Source organism: Crassostrea angulata, chromosome 6, assembly GCF_025612915.1.
Source record: "Crassostrea angulata isolate pt1a10 chromosome 6, ASM2561291v2, whole genome shotgun sequence".
Classification (NCBI taxonomy): domain Eukaryota; kingdom Metazoa; phylum Mollusca; class Bivalvia; order Ostreida; family Ostreidae; genus Magallana; species Magallana angulata.
In genome coordinates this window covers 1,767,283-1,780,825 of record NC_069116.1, presented here as the reverse complement: position 1 = coordinate 1,780,825, position 13,543 = coordinate 1,767,283, and the positions used below count along the sequence as shown (strand labels likewise).

The 13,543-nt window shown below is 33.4% G+C and overlaps 1 protein-coding gene across 1 annotated transcript in view; it reads right to left on the bottom strand.

The window, feature by feature from the left end:
- Positions 1–13,329, bottom strand: part of LOC128190184 (sigma intracellular receptor 2-like) — a 47,334-nt gene extending 34,005 nt beyond the window's left edge. The window contains exon 1 of the mRNA XM_052862121.1: positions 13,326–13,329. The gene's annotated coding sequence lies outside the window, so the exon portion shown is untranslated. The remainder of the gene's footprint in view (positions 1–13,325) is intronic.
- Positions 13,330–13,543: the final 214 nt, after the last annotated feature.

The window sequence follows — 13,543 nt, the reverse complement described above, 5'->3', positions numbered from 1 at the left end:
TTATTCTAAATTAACATCTTTTACAGAGATGTTTTGGTCTCAATATTTACGAAACTATATTTTTCATAAAAATAAATTATTAAATGTACCATTAGTTGTTTTTTTATATTATAGCCTGTATTGGACGTTTATGTAGATCAAAGTGTCCCCAAGGATATTATGGAGAGCATTGCAGTCAATCCTGTCCCTGTGATGCTGACCAATGCGATGATGTGTCTGGATGTATGTCTACTGGTAAGTGGATGCATAAAATATCTCCGTGTTGCAATGAATAACTAACGTCATTATTCAGCACAGAACCCAATACGTTTTTATTAGAAAAAAGACCTTTTATAGTGAAAACAACTTATTGTTTTTATATGTTTGTGATATACGATCTGCTTCATAAGGTTGGTAGATTTTTTTCGGAGGCTGTTCGTTACGTTTTCTTTCTCTATTTGTGTATTATAAATATGATGCAGATGGTTTTAATTTTTAATTGCTTAATCATTTTTATGTGAAACAATTGAGTTTTCAATTCAATACGAAATTTGTTTCGACATTTTTATTTTTCTAATCCGTACTAACGTCAAATTGAATTTATTGCATGCGACTTGCATAACAGAGTTAAAGTATACTTTTGATCATCAAAAAAAAAGTTGATATGTGCAATCCATTCTTGATTTTAACTTCGCAAATGCTTCTAAAAAGAGATGTTTATGATTTGAAAATAAAACGTTTTTGATTTTTTACAAATCTTTATTCAGTTATAGGTCTGATTCAGATCAAAACGCAGTTATACTGCTCATTTACTTTATTTAGATAAAATGTTTAACATATTCATTGATTGTTTTCAAGAGAAAACGTCTACATCAGTAGAAGAAATTTCCAAAGGACATGGTAATCCTAAAGATTCTGTTGAATATTTCTTTAAAACTTCTCTTGCTTATATTTGCTTAATCTAATTTTAGCGCCCTCTTCTTCAGTTAATATAACTGTGAAGTGAACGAGCTATTAATTCTCTCATGTATATGCAAATATTCTCTTTGAATTCACAAAATGTATACTTTTATATCCATTCACTGTGAAACAGAAAGGACTATGTGCGGTATGGTCTAATATCTGCCCCCAATTTTAACCAATTTTTTAAAAATAGTGTCGTATCAAAATAAAATCTTCATAAATCATTGTACAGTGGATGCCTATCACTTTAATCTTGATTTTAACCACCATTGCTCATTGGCTATTTATCTATGACGTCAACTTTATGACCATATTCCCGCAAATTTGCAAACGGATGAAAATATTCTCATTTTTGCTTTAAATTTTGCATTTGGAAGTATTGAGCGCAAGTCTGCTTAAGTAAGATTTTAACATATGTTTTTCTTCAGATAATTATACACATTATACTAAAAGGTGGTACTTGAGCAAGCCTGCGCTCAATGTTTCCCAGTCGAAAAACCATCGGAAAACACCCATATTTTGCTTCAAAACATCAATTTATTAAAATCTGCGCTTTACATAAATTGATTGTCCTTTTCCTTTTTTGGACAAAAGATGTTAAATAACAATCAAACAACTAACCAGTGTTTGTAATCCACGTCTTGTCTAATTATGTTTTCGTAAACATTACAGTATATAAGTGAATAAGCATTTTCATTGTTTGCATCCCTAACGAATTAAACATGCCAAGTTACATTAAAAATTTGTGAGATATATCATGTATTGCCTTATTTTTAAGTCAGTGGAAAAGAACTTCGTGAGATTCGCGATATAGAATTGTACAACTATTGTTAGGGTATTGACCAATTCTTGCATAGAGTTCAGCTATAATTAATATTTTCAAACAGAAAAATTGATAACAATATATTAAGTCTTGCATACTGTAGATTCCTTACTTTCTGCAAGTCATTAGTTTCACGATTCAAACATGTTTCATCCAATCACGAGAATGTAAACACGAACACAAGACCAGTTGCGGATAATGTTTTATCACATTGTCCAACATTTCCCCTTTTTGCATCGATACAACGACCTTGTCAGCAAATACAGTCTTTCGCTGGGTCGCATGCTGACTGACGTTTTTCATGCTAATTGTTAGACCAAAATTAATCATCTAATTGTCTATACGGACTTTTCCGTTTTTTCCCGAATACGACAAAGAGCACACGGCGGATGTGACCGGTCAGCAGAGGATGCTTACTCGTCCTAGGCACCTGACCTACTTCTATCTTTGTAGAGGTCCTTGTTCCTCTGCTTTGAATTTGTACTTCGTTTTATGGATTTTTGAGATGGTTGACAGTTTGTTATTGTCATTTTTCTTTATTGTAATATAAATATATTATAGACAAACCTTTGAATAGGTACCACTTGCAATGTTCTTTAGTATTTTTGATTTTATACATTTTGCTATGTCAACTTGGAAACTACTTATACCAATGTACACAAGGTCGATACTACTAAAAAAAATAATACACTTTGGAGCAAAGTTCAACAGATTTTATGAATTTCAAAGTTTGCTAACGTATACTATTTTAGATAACCATAACCTGAAAAGTATCAATTTCTGCAAGAATATAGTTATTTATCATTTATTGTTATTATAAAACTTTATATAGCGCTAAATATAACAAAAATTACTATAAAACACATAACTAAGATTATAATAAACAGACAAAATATATGATTAAAAGTAGTCTAAACAGTGATAAGACTTTCGTTACTTTGAAAAATTAAAAAATTGAGTCATCTACACAGATATATAAAAATCGTTACAATGTCAATTTGGAAAGAGCTAATCTAAATAAAATTACTCTTAAGTGACGTTTTAAAACCGCACAGATGTTGTTTTGAATTTGCCAGGAGACCGTTCCACAGTGCAGCAGCACTAACGTCAAACTGCCAATCTCCATATTAGTTTTTAAGGTCCTGTAGGTATGTTGGTGAAATCCCGTAGATAGTAACTTATTCCAGATTCGAAATTCCAGTTGCAGTTAATGGAAAGACACAAGCAAAGGGAATATATATATATATATATATATATATATATATATATATATATATATATATATATATATATATATATATATATATATAGATATATAGATATATATATATATATATATATATATATATATAATCAGGCTTCTTTGTCCTTGTTAAACATGGCCGCTGTTTTTTGAATTATCTGCAGTAAAAAAAAGGGAGCTTGAGCTCGACCCATATAGCAATGCATTAACGTAATCCAGTGTAGAGGTAACGCGTGAACATACTATAAGGTCTTGCACTGACTTGCAGGCATTTTTATCGATGTTTTCGAATACGACTAGATTATCATTTAATCATTTTGATTTTTTCTTTATTCATTAGATCGTTTACTTCAATAAAGGATGTTAGTTAAAAAAGAATATTTTTAAATATTTCAGATACAGATACTCTTAACAATGCAAACATATTTAGTGTAATGATTCAAGATTGTTTTTCAATTAGGGGTGATAAAGAGATGAATTGTTCTACCGGATTCACTGTCATTCTTTCTTCGATAAATTTATCATAATATTTTAAGACAATAACTATATAATGATCGGTATTTTGGTGAAATTTGATAATAATTAACCGAAAACTACGAGATCAAACAGGACGGAACTACACAGCTACAACTAAAGTGTGAATTCTAGACGTCCAAATGTCAATAAGGATGAGATAAAGTGAGACTACTAAATTTTTCCTTCTCTTTGAAATGAAGACTATCGCACTGTACGTGTTTGTGGGTTTTAGTGGAATCATCTTTGTATTTGCTGACAAACAGGAATATTGGGGTTGTGACTATAAAGTGTATGTTAAAGATCTACCTATGTTAATGATTGCTTTTACTTTTCAATCACAATAACGTATTCTTATTAAAAGTTCACTGGGCTTTATTATTTTTTCAGATTTTTATCAACGTGTTGTAGTGACGATTTGGACAGTATTTACAAAAATAAAACAATTATGAGAATATGCAGCAGTATGTATGACTCCTATAAAGATATATTATGCCGAGATAATAAAATTCAGCACAATGCAATATTTTAGAGAATGTTTTACATATAGAAACCCGAAATCCTTGGTTATATAACCATTTGTTCTAATCTAGCTTGTGCTGGACGTTCATGTACACATACGTGTACCTGGGGATATTATGAAGAACAGTGTATTGCAACCTATACTTGTGATGCTGACGCATGTGATGAAACGTTTGGATGTATAACTACTGGGAAAAAATGCATGCACCATGTTAGTAGATAACATCTTTTATGCGAAGAAAAATTATTTTTAAATTTATAAATGGTCAATGAAAATTCTGCAAACATTCATTGTTTAAGTTTTTTCTATATACATTCGCCGTTTAAGATTTTAGTATTTATTTATTTTCAATATTTTTTCCTTTTGATTCCTTTTCCTAATTGTACTGTGCATATTATACAGAAAGTTTGGCAATATTGACAAGCAATTATCTACAAGTGTTTTCTAAACAACTGTACACAGTTTCATTTAATTGATCAACAAAGTCGTCTTTTTGATTGCTTTACACTGTTGTCAAATTGCTGTTATTCATTGAGTCGTGTTAAACCGAATGAAATTGTAGTGTCAACAATTTAGAGCAAATACGCGAGGCATATTGCAAATGGTACGTTTTAGCTGATATGATTGTCACATTAATTAAGGTCTTCCGTTGGAAACGGAAGACCTTATTGTTTTTGCTTTGTTTCTTTTCCTCTATTATTAAGGTCTTCCGTTTCCAACGGAAGACCTTATTGTTATTGCTTTGTTTCTTTTCCTCTATTATTATTATTCTTTTTTTTTTCTCCCACGTTTTCTCAAAAACGCTTCAGCCGATTTTAATAAAACTTTCAGATCTTGTTTATGACAAAATTTGTAAGAAAAATACGTGGGATTTTTTTGGTCGTCACTTCCGGTCCCGAGATATTAAGGATTTTATGTTTTTGCTTGTTCACAAGTTTTCTCCAAAAGTATTCAAGATAGAACTTTTAAATTTTCAGGGATGATAGAAAGTGTCCAGCCGCAGTGTACTACACATATCCGAACGTCTGCCGTCACTTCCGGTCGTCACCGGAAGGAAATGAAAAACCTTAATTTTTCAATATTTGGGATTTGAATTTTTTTTATTATTTCATTCGATAGAGACGCCCTCAAAACTTCTAAATATGAAATTTGTTTTAAAATCGATCCACGCATTCTTGAGATTTTGGACCCCAAAATCCTGAAGCGAAGGTCCGCGTAGCTCAGTCGTTAGAGTGTTGGACATGTGCTCAGACGACCCGGGTTCAATCCCTGAGTGCCGAATGTTTTTTCTCTCTTATTTATGTTTTGATTAATGATTTCGTCTTTAAAATGATGGATTTGAATGTTTTTCGTTTTGTTTTTGTCATAATTAAATTTAATAGCGGCTTTTTTCAGTACAAATATGGAGCTCTTTTCTGTCAGCAGCTCTTTAAATAGACGCTCGTCGCATTGCCGGTATCAAAGACATGCCTAATTTTGTTTTGTTTAACGATTTTATCTTTAAAATGATGGATTTAAATTTTTTCGTTTTATATTTATTATATATAGAAATAATAGCCGCTTTTTTTAATTACAAATAGATAGCTTGTTTCTGTCAGCAGTTCGCTAAATTCAAACGCTCGTCGCATCGCAGGCATCAAAGACGTGCCGCCAAAGTACCCCTGCAGTACGCTGGGTGGCTTTGCCAGCATCAAAGAAATGCCGCCATCTCAATGACACACAATATTTAGCAATGCACCCACGTTTAAATAAGTATTCAACATTACCTTAAAAAGAGGACTGATTAGTATTTATTCACATATATAGATACCCGCATGCATGTATATAAATGTGCTTATTGACATACGTTGCTAATATACTGATTCCCTAAACACTATATAAAAAAAATAGAAAATCTCTCTCTCTCTCTCTCTCTCTCTCTCTCTCTCCCTCTCTCTCTCTCTCTCTCTCTCTCTCTAAAGTACAATGTTTTAGCATTTAAATAAGAACTAGTACAGGTAACATGCAGTAAATTGGATAGAGGCTAAATGTACATTAGCGTCCAAAAATTATACATGTATTTATTTCAAGTTACGGAATAATTTCTATGGATTCAAATGATTTGAAATTCGTTGTTTAATGATTGTCTTCATACTGATTGGAAGTCAACGCTAAAAAGTCATTTTTATTAAAGATGGTGGTCTTTTCCCTTTTTTTGCATGTCTTTATACTGATACAAATCTGTTGCCTGTATGGGATTAAGAAAAACCTCCAAAGTTTATACGCGTAACTATACAGACGAACGGGTGACTGCGACAAGGTTTGAAAACTGACCAGCAGTTTATGAATGTTTGAGCCTAAGATAAACAGATGTTAAAAAATCAATAGTTACATCTTTCAAACAACGCTTATACATTGTTCTAACATATGTATTTTGTTTAGAAATTGTGTTATTTGTGATATTTAGAATTTAATATTTTACGTTTAATATAGAAGTCACCGATCGACCCCCCCCCCCCCCCCTCTCCTCAATTCATATAATCATTTAGTTTTTCTGGCCCGATTTTCCTTGATCTTTGATCTTGGGCCTTTAATTTCAACTAAGTACCATTTTAGATTACTGTACTTATTACCAGACCAATTCGTTCATTATTAACAGAGTTATGAAGTTTTTGGCATTTGAGATTCAATTGTCGTGATTGACATGTACTGTAAAAAAAATCATAACTCCCAAGCCCTTCACTCAATCCTAATGAAAATTCGTGTAAATGAACCTCGGACACCATTCTTATTTTCTGCTTAATATGCAGCGGATTGAACAATCAAGACGAAATTCCTGAGATTAAACGGCGCTTATTGCCTATACTGGGAAATTAAATTTATACAGTCACGCACCGACCCCCCCCCCTCTCCTATTCACAAAACAATTTAGTTTTTTTGGCCTGATTTTACTGGATCTTTCATCTTGAACCTTTATTTTCAATCTAGTTCAATTCTAGATTACTGTACTACATGTAATGACCGAATCCGAGATCCACACCTCAAAATTTTATTTTCGATTTATTTACGACGAAAATCAAGCTCAGGTCTTTTCATCCCCCTCCAGACACAAACACGCATCAATATTTCAAATGACCTCGCACTGTTACCAAACCTGAATAGTCAGACATCTTACACTTTGTTTTTCATCTCATACAAAAACTCAGCTCTTCTCCCGAGCGGAAACGCCCCAAATTCAAAGACAAATTCGGGAATTATTTTGCGTCAGCCATGTTTTGAGACACCTGCAAAGACTGTGTGTTCTAATCTCGCCGGAGCCAAGATTTGTTCTTTCTCTCTATTTCTTTCTCTCCTTTTTATTTAATTTTCTTACTAAAATATTCAACATAAAAGGGTTGTTGGACTAAAGTTCAAGTTGAAAACACTTTTCAATTAAGATTTTGACAAAAACAGTCTTTTATTATTAGGGTCATCCGTCTTCAGCGGAAGACCCTTAAATTCTTATTGTTATTAGGGTCTTCCGTTTACAAAGGAAGACCCTCTTTTTTTCCTTCGGTTTCTTTTTATAACAGGTTATTAGACGTGTTATTAGGTCAAAAGATCTCTTATTTAATATGAAATAAAATGGGGCTGGCCCTTCAAATTAGGGATCCAACGGGGTGTATAATTCTTCATCCATCGCTCTTTAAGATCACATCTGCATTTCCTGATATGTTTCGTTGATGAAGATAAAAGGCAAGGTCATTTCCTCTTCTAAAAATCGGACGGAAGACCTCTTCGTTGCTCGCAACGAGATCGTGTCTAGTTATTATTCTTTTTTTTTTTCTCCCACGTTTTCTCAAAAACGCTTCAGCCGATTTTGATAAAACTTTCAGATCTTGTTCATGACAAAATTTGTAAGAAAAGTACGTGGGATTTTTTTGGTCGTCACTTCCGGTCCCGAGATATTGAAGATTTTATGTTTTTGCTTGTTCACGAGTTTTCTCCAAAAGTATTTATGATAGAACTTTAAAATTTTCAGGGATGGTAGAAAGTGTCCAGCCGCAATGTACTACGCATATCCGAACGTCCGCCGTCACTTCCGGTCGTCACCGGAAGGAAACAAAAAAAAGGTCATTTTTTAACTTTTTTGTTTTGAAATTTTTTTTTGTTGCTATGCGATAGAGACACATAAATAACTTCAGAATATGAAATCCGTTTTAAAATCGATCCACGCATTCTCGAGATTTTAGGCTTCAAAGTCTTGAAGCGAGAGTCCGCGTAGCTCAGTCGCTAAAGTTGTGGACTTGGGCCCAGGCGACCCGGGTTCAGTCCCCATATGTCGAACGTTTTTTTCTTTCTTAATTGAGGTTTGTTTAACAATTTTATCTTTAAAATGATGGATTTTAATGTTTTCCGTTTTATATTTATTTATTAGCAGCTTTTTTTCCATTACAAATAGATAGCTTGTTTCTGTCAGCAGTTCGTTAAATTCAAACGCTCGTCGCATCGCAGGCATCAAAGACATGCCGCCGACGTACCCCTGCAGTATGCTGGGTTATTTGTCGGCATCAAAGAAATGCCGCCATCTCAATGACACACACAATATTTAGCAATGCACCCACGTTTAAGTAAGTATTCTACATGAACTTAAAAAGAGGACTGATTAGTATTTATTCACATATATAGAAACACGCATGCATGTATATAAATTTGTTTATTGTCATACGTTGCTGATATACTGATTCCCTAAACACTATAAAAACTAGAAAATCTCTCTCTCTCTCTCTCTCTCTCTCTCTCTCTCTCTCTCTCTCTCTCAAGTACAAATGTTTTAGCATTTGAATAAGAACTAGTTCAGGTAACATGCAGTCAATTGGATAGAGGCTAAATGTACATAGGCGTCCAAAAATTATACATGTATTTATTTCAAGTTACGGGTAAATGTCTATGGATTCAAATAATTTGAAATTCATTGTTTAATGATTGTCTTCATACTGATTGGAAGTCAACGCTAAAAAGTCATTTTTATTAAAGATGGTGGACTTTTTCCTTTTTTGTGCATGTCTATATACTGATACAAATCTGTTGCCTGTCTGGGATTAAGAAAAACCTCCAAAGTTTATACACGTAACTATACAAACGAACGGGTGACTGCGACAAGGTTTGAAAACTGACCATCCGTTAATGAGTGTTTGAGCATAAGAATAAACATAAAAAATCAATAGTAACATCTTTCAAACAACGCTTATACATTGTTCTAACATATGTATTTTATTTAGAAATTGTGTAATATGTGATATTTAGAATTTAATATTCTACGTTTAACATAGAAGTCACCGACCGACCCCCCCCCCCCCCATTTCATAAAATCATTTAGTTTTTCTGGCCCGATTTTACTTGATCTTTGATCTTGGGCCTTTAATTTCAACTAATTACCATTTTAGATTACTGTACTAATTACCAGACCAATTCGTTCATTAATAAAAGAGTTATGAAGGTTTTGGTATTTGAGTTTCAATTGTCGTGTTTGACATGAACTATAAAAAAATTCTAACTCCCAAGCCCTTCACTCCATCCTAATGAAAATTCGTGAAAATGAACCTCGGACCCCATTCTTATTGTTTGTGAAATATGCAGCGGATTGAACAATTAAGACGAAATTCCTGAGATTAAACGGCGCTTATTGCCTATTCGTGGAAATCAAATTTACACAGTACACCCACCGACCACCCCCCCCCCTTCCTATTCACAAAATCATTAAGTTTTTCTTGCCTGATTTTACTGGATCTTTCATCTTGAACCTTTTTTTTAACCTAGTTCAAGTCTAGATTACTGTACTAATGACCAGACCTATTCGTTCATTTTTAAGAGGGATATGAATTTTTGGGCATTCTAGTTTCGATTGGCATGCTTGACATGTACTGTAGAAAAAAATTCTAACTCCCGAGCCCCTTACTCAATCCTAATGACATTTTGTGTAAATGTACCTCGGACCCCATTCTTATTGTCTGCCAAATATGCAGCGGATTGAATAATTAAGAAGAAATTCCTGAGATCAAACGGCGAGTATAGCCTGTACGGGGACTTAAAATTTACAGAGTACAAGGGATGTAAGCAGCCGCGTAATATTTCTGTTGCATGTATATTTCTTGTTTTCCGTTTAGTCTGTATCTACGATAGCGTGTGAACTACTTATGAATGTTGTGGAAATTGCTGTCATCAAATTTTTACGGAATAAATTTACGTGTTGCTGATTTCGTTCTTTCTACATTTATAAAGATTTTATCAATCCTGCTCAAATAAAACAGTCAAACATAATAGTAAACGACACAAAAAAATATTCTCAGCAGGGTAAAATGCATCAGTCATTGTTTTAGGACTTCCCCTAATTGTTGTTAACCGAATCCGAGATCCACACCTCAAAATTCTATTTTCGATTTATTTAAGACGAAAATCAAGCTTGGGTCTTTTCACCCCCCTCCAGACACAAACACAGCATCAATATTTCAAATGACCTCGCACTGTTACCATACCTGAATAGGCAGACATCTTACAGGTTGTTTATCATCTCATACAAAAACTCGGCTCCTATCCCGGGCGGACACGCCCCAAATTCAAAGACAAATTCGGGAATTATTTCGCGTCGGCCATGTTTTGAGACCCCTGCAAAGGCTGTGTGTTCTAATCTCGCCGGAGCCAAGATTTGTTCTTTCTCTCCTTTTTATTTAATTTTCTAACTAAAATATTCAACATAAAAGGGTCGTTGGACTGTAGTACAAGTTGAAAAACATTCTTCAATTAAGATTTAGACCAAAACAGTCTTTTATTATTAGGGTCTTCCGTCTTCAGCGGACGACCCTTCTATTCTTATTGTTATTAGGGTCTTCCGTTTACAAAGGCAGACCCTCTTTTTTTCTTCGGTTTCTTTTTATTAGACCTGTTATCAGGTCAAAAGACCTCTTATTTAATATGAAATAAAATGGAGCTGGTCCTTTAAATAAGGGATCCAACGGGGTGAATAATCCTTCATCCATCGCTCTTTTAGATCACATCTGCATTTCCTGATATGTTTCGTTGATGAAGATAAAAGGCAAGGTCATTTCCTCTTCTAAAAATCGGAAGGAAGACCTCCTCGTTGCTCGCAACGAGATCGAGTCTAGTTAAGGTCTTCCGTTTCCAACGGAAGACCTTATAGTTTTCGTACTGTTTCTTATTATTTTTTTTTTCCAAATTTTGTGCACGAGATTTCTCAAAAATTGTTCAACCGATTTCAACCATTTTTTCACAGAAGATGGGACTTGATTTAAACTTCATACATTTTTGAGATTTTTCCTGTCATCGCTTCCGGTACCGATTTATCGGCCATTTTGTACATTTTTACGACCTTTTTTGTGCAGAGCTGATCTCAGAAACTATCAGAGATATGACTATGAAATTTTCAGGATAGGTAGTCTATAGTTTGAAGTTGTGCACTATTATGTTGTTTTACGCCAGTGGCGCTATTTCTTGGAGCTCGCCTGGGCATGAAAATTGGGTACGAATTTCTATTCAAAATTTTCACACCTTTTGATTTATATCTTTTTATCAGTTGATATTTTGTTAAGATATATATAACAAAAGTGGTAGAGAATCAAAAGTTCTTTCCAAGAAAATCAAGAAAAAGGGGCTGGCCCCTTTATTTAGGGGCCAAGGCACTCTTAAACTCTATTACAAGTAACTTTAAAACGATAAAGATTTTGTAATGCATTATAGAAGCAAAGTTGTTGATCGTACCAATATCTATTAGAAAAAATGATTGCCACGCCCATTTATTACGTAATTAGGGATTTTTAGGGGCCAAAGTACTTAAACTTTGACGAAAAATAACTAGAGAAGTATACATATTTTGTAAGACATCATAGAAGAGAAAATGTTTGAATAAATGATTTAAATTGATTCCACTTATCAAAACACTAATTTCTGTCCCCTTTAAGGATCTAGAGGGCTGGCCCCTAAAATATTCAATCATTTGTATCTCAAAAATGATCAACAATTTTAGATGGGTGTAAGAACAAAAAATATTTGTATTCTTAAGACCTTTTCAAAGAAATCAGGAAAAAGGGGTTGGCCCCTTTATTTAGGGGCCAAGGCACTCGTAAACTCTATTACAAGTAACTTAAAAACGATAAAGATTTTGTAATGCATTATAGAAGCAAAGTTGTTGATCGTACCAATATCTATTAGAAAAAATGATTGCCACGCCCATTTATTACGTAATTAGGGATTTTTAGGGGCCAAAGTACTTAAACTTTGACGAAAAATAACTAGAGAAGTATACAAATTTTGTTAGACATCATAGAAGAGAAAATGTTTGAATAAATGATTTAAAGTGATTCCACTTATCAAAACACGAATTTCTGTCCCCATTAAGGATCTAGAGGGCTGGCCCCTAAAATATTCAATCATTTGTATCTCAAAAGTGATCAACAATTTTAGATGGATGTAAGAATAAAAAGTTAGTATTCATGAGACCTTTCGTATAAAATCAAGAAAAAGGGGATGGCCGCTTAAATTAAACTCTATTACTCATACCTTAAAAATGATCAAGATTTTGTAATGCATTATAGAAGCAAAGTTGTTGATAGCAGCAATATCTGTTTGTAAAACTCATTTCCAAACCCATTGATGACGTAATTAGAGATTTTAGGGGACTATAATCTTAAATCTTTAATGTGCTGTATGTTAAAAAGCAAAACTCTTTGTTAATCATTTTAAAGGATATTGACAATCGTATACATTATCTAAAAGGAGGTGGTTGAGGGAGAATTCTGAAATTTCATTGATATTTTGATCGAATCGTTTAAAAAATTGAACGGAAGACCTACTCGTTACTCGTAACGAGATCGTATCTAGTTATTATTATTATTTTTTTCCACAAATTTTGTGCACGAGATTTCTCGAAAACTATTCGACCGATTTCGACCATTTTTTCAGAGAAGATGAGTCTTGATGTAAACTTCATACGTTTTTGAGACTTTTCCTGTCGGCACTTTCGGTACCGATTTATCGGCCATTTTGTACATTTTTACGACCTATTTTGTGCAGAGCTGATCTCAGAAACTATCAGAGATATGACTATGAAATTTTCAGGATAGGTAGTCTATAGTCTGAAGTTGTGCACTATTATTTTGTTTTACGCCAGTGGCGCCATTTTTTGGAGCTCGCCTAGGCACGAAAATTGGGTACGAATTTTCATTCAAATTCTTCATACGTTTTCATCTGTATCTTTTTATCAGTTGATATTTTGTTAAGACATATATAACAAAAATAGTAGATAATTAAACGTTCTTTCTAACAAAATCAAGAAAAAGGGGATAGCCCCTTAAATTAGGGGCCTAGACACTCGTAAACTCTATTGCAAATAACTTAAAAACGATCAAAATTTTGTAATGCAATATAGAAGCAAAGTTGTTGATTGTAGCAATATTTATCAGATAAAATCATTTTCACACCCATTTATGACGCAATTAGGGATTTTAAGGGGCCAAAGTACTTAAAC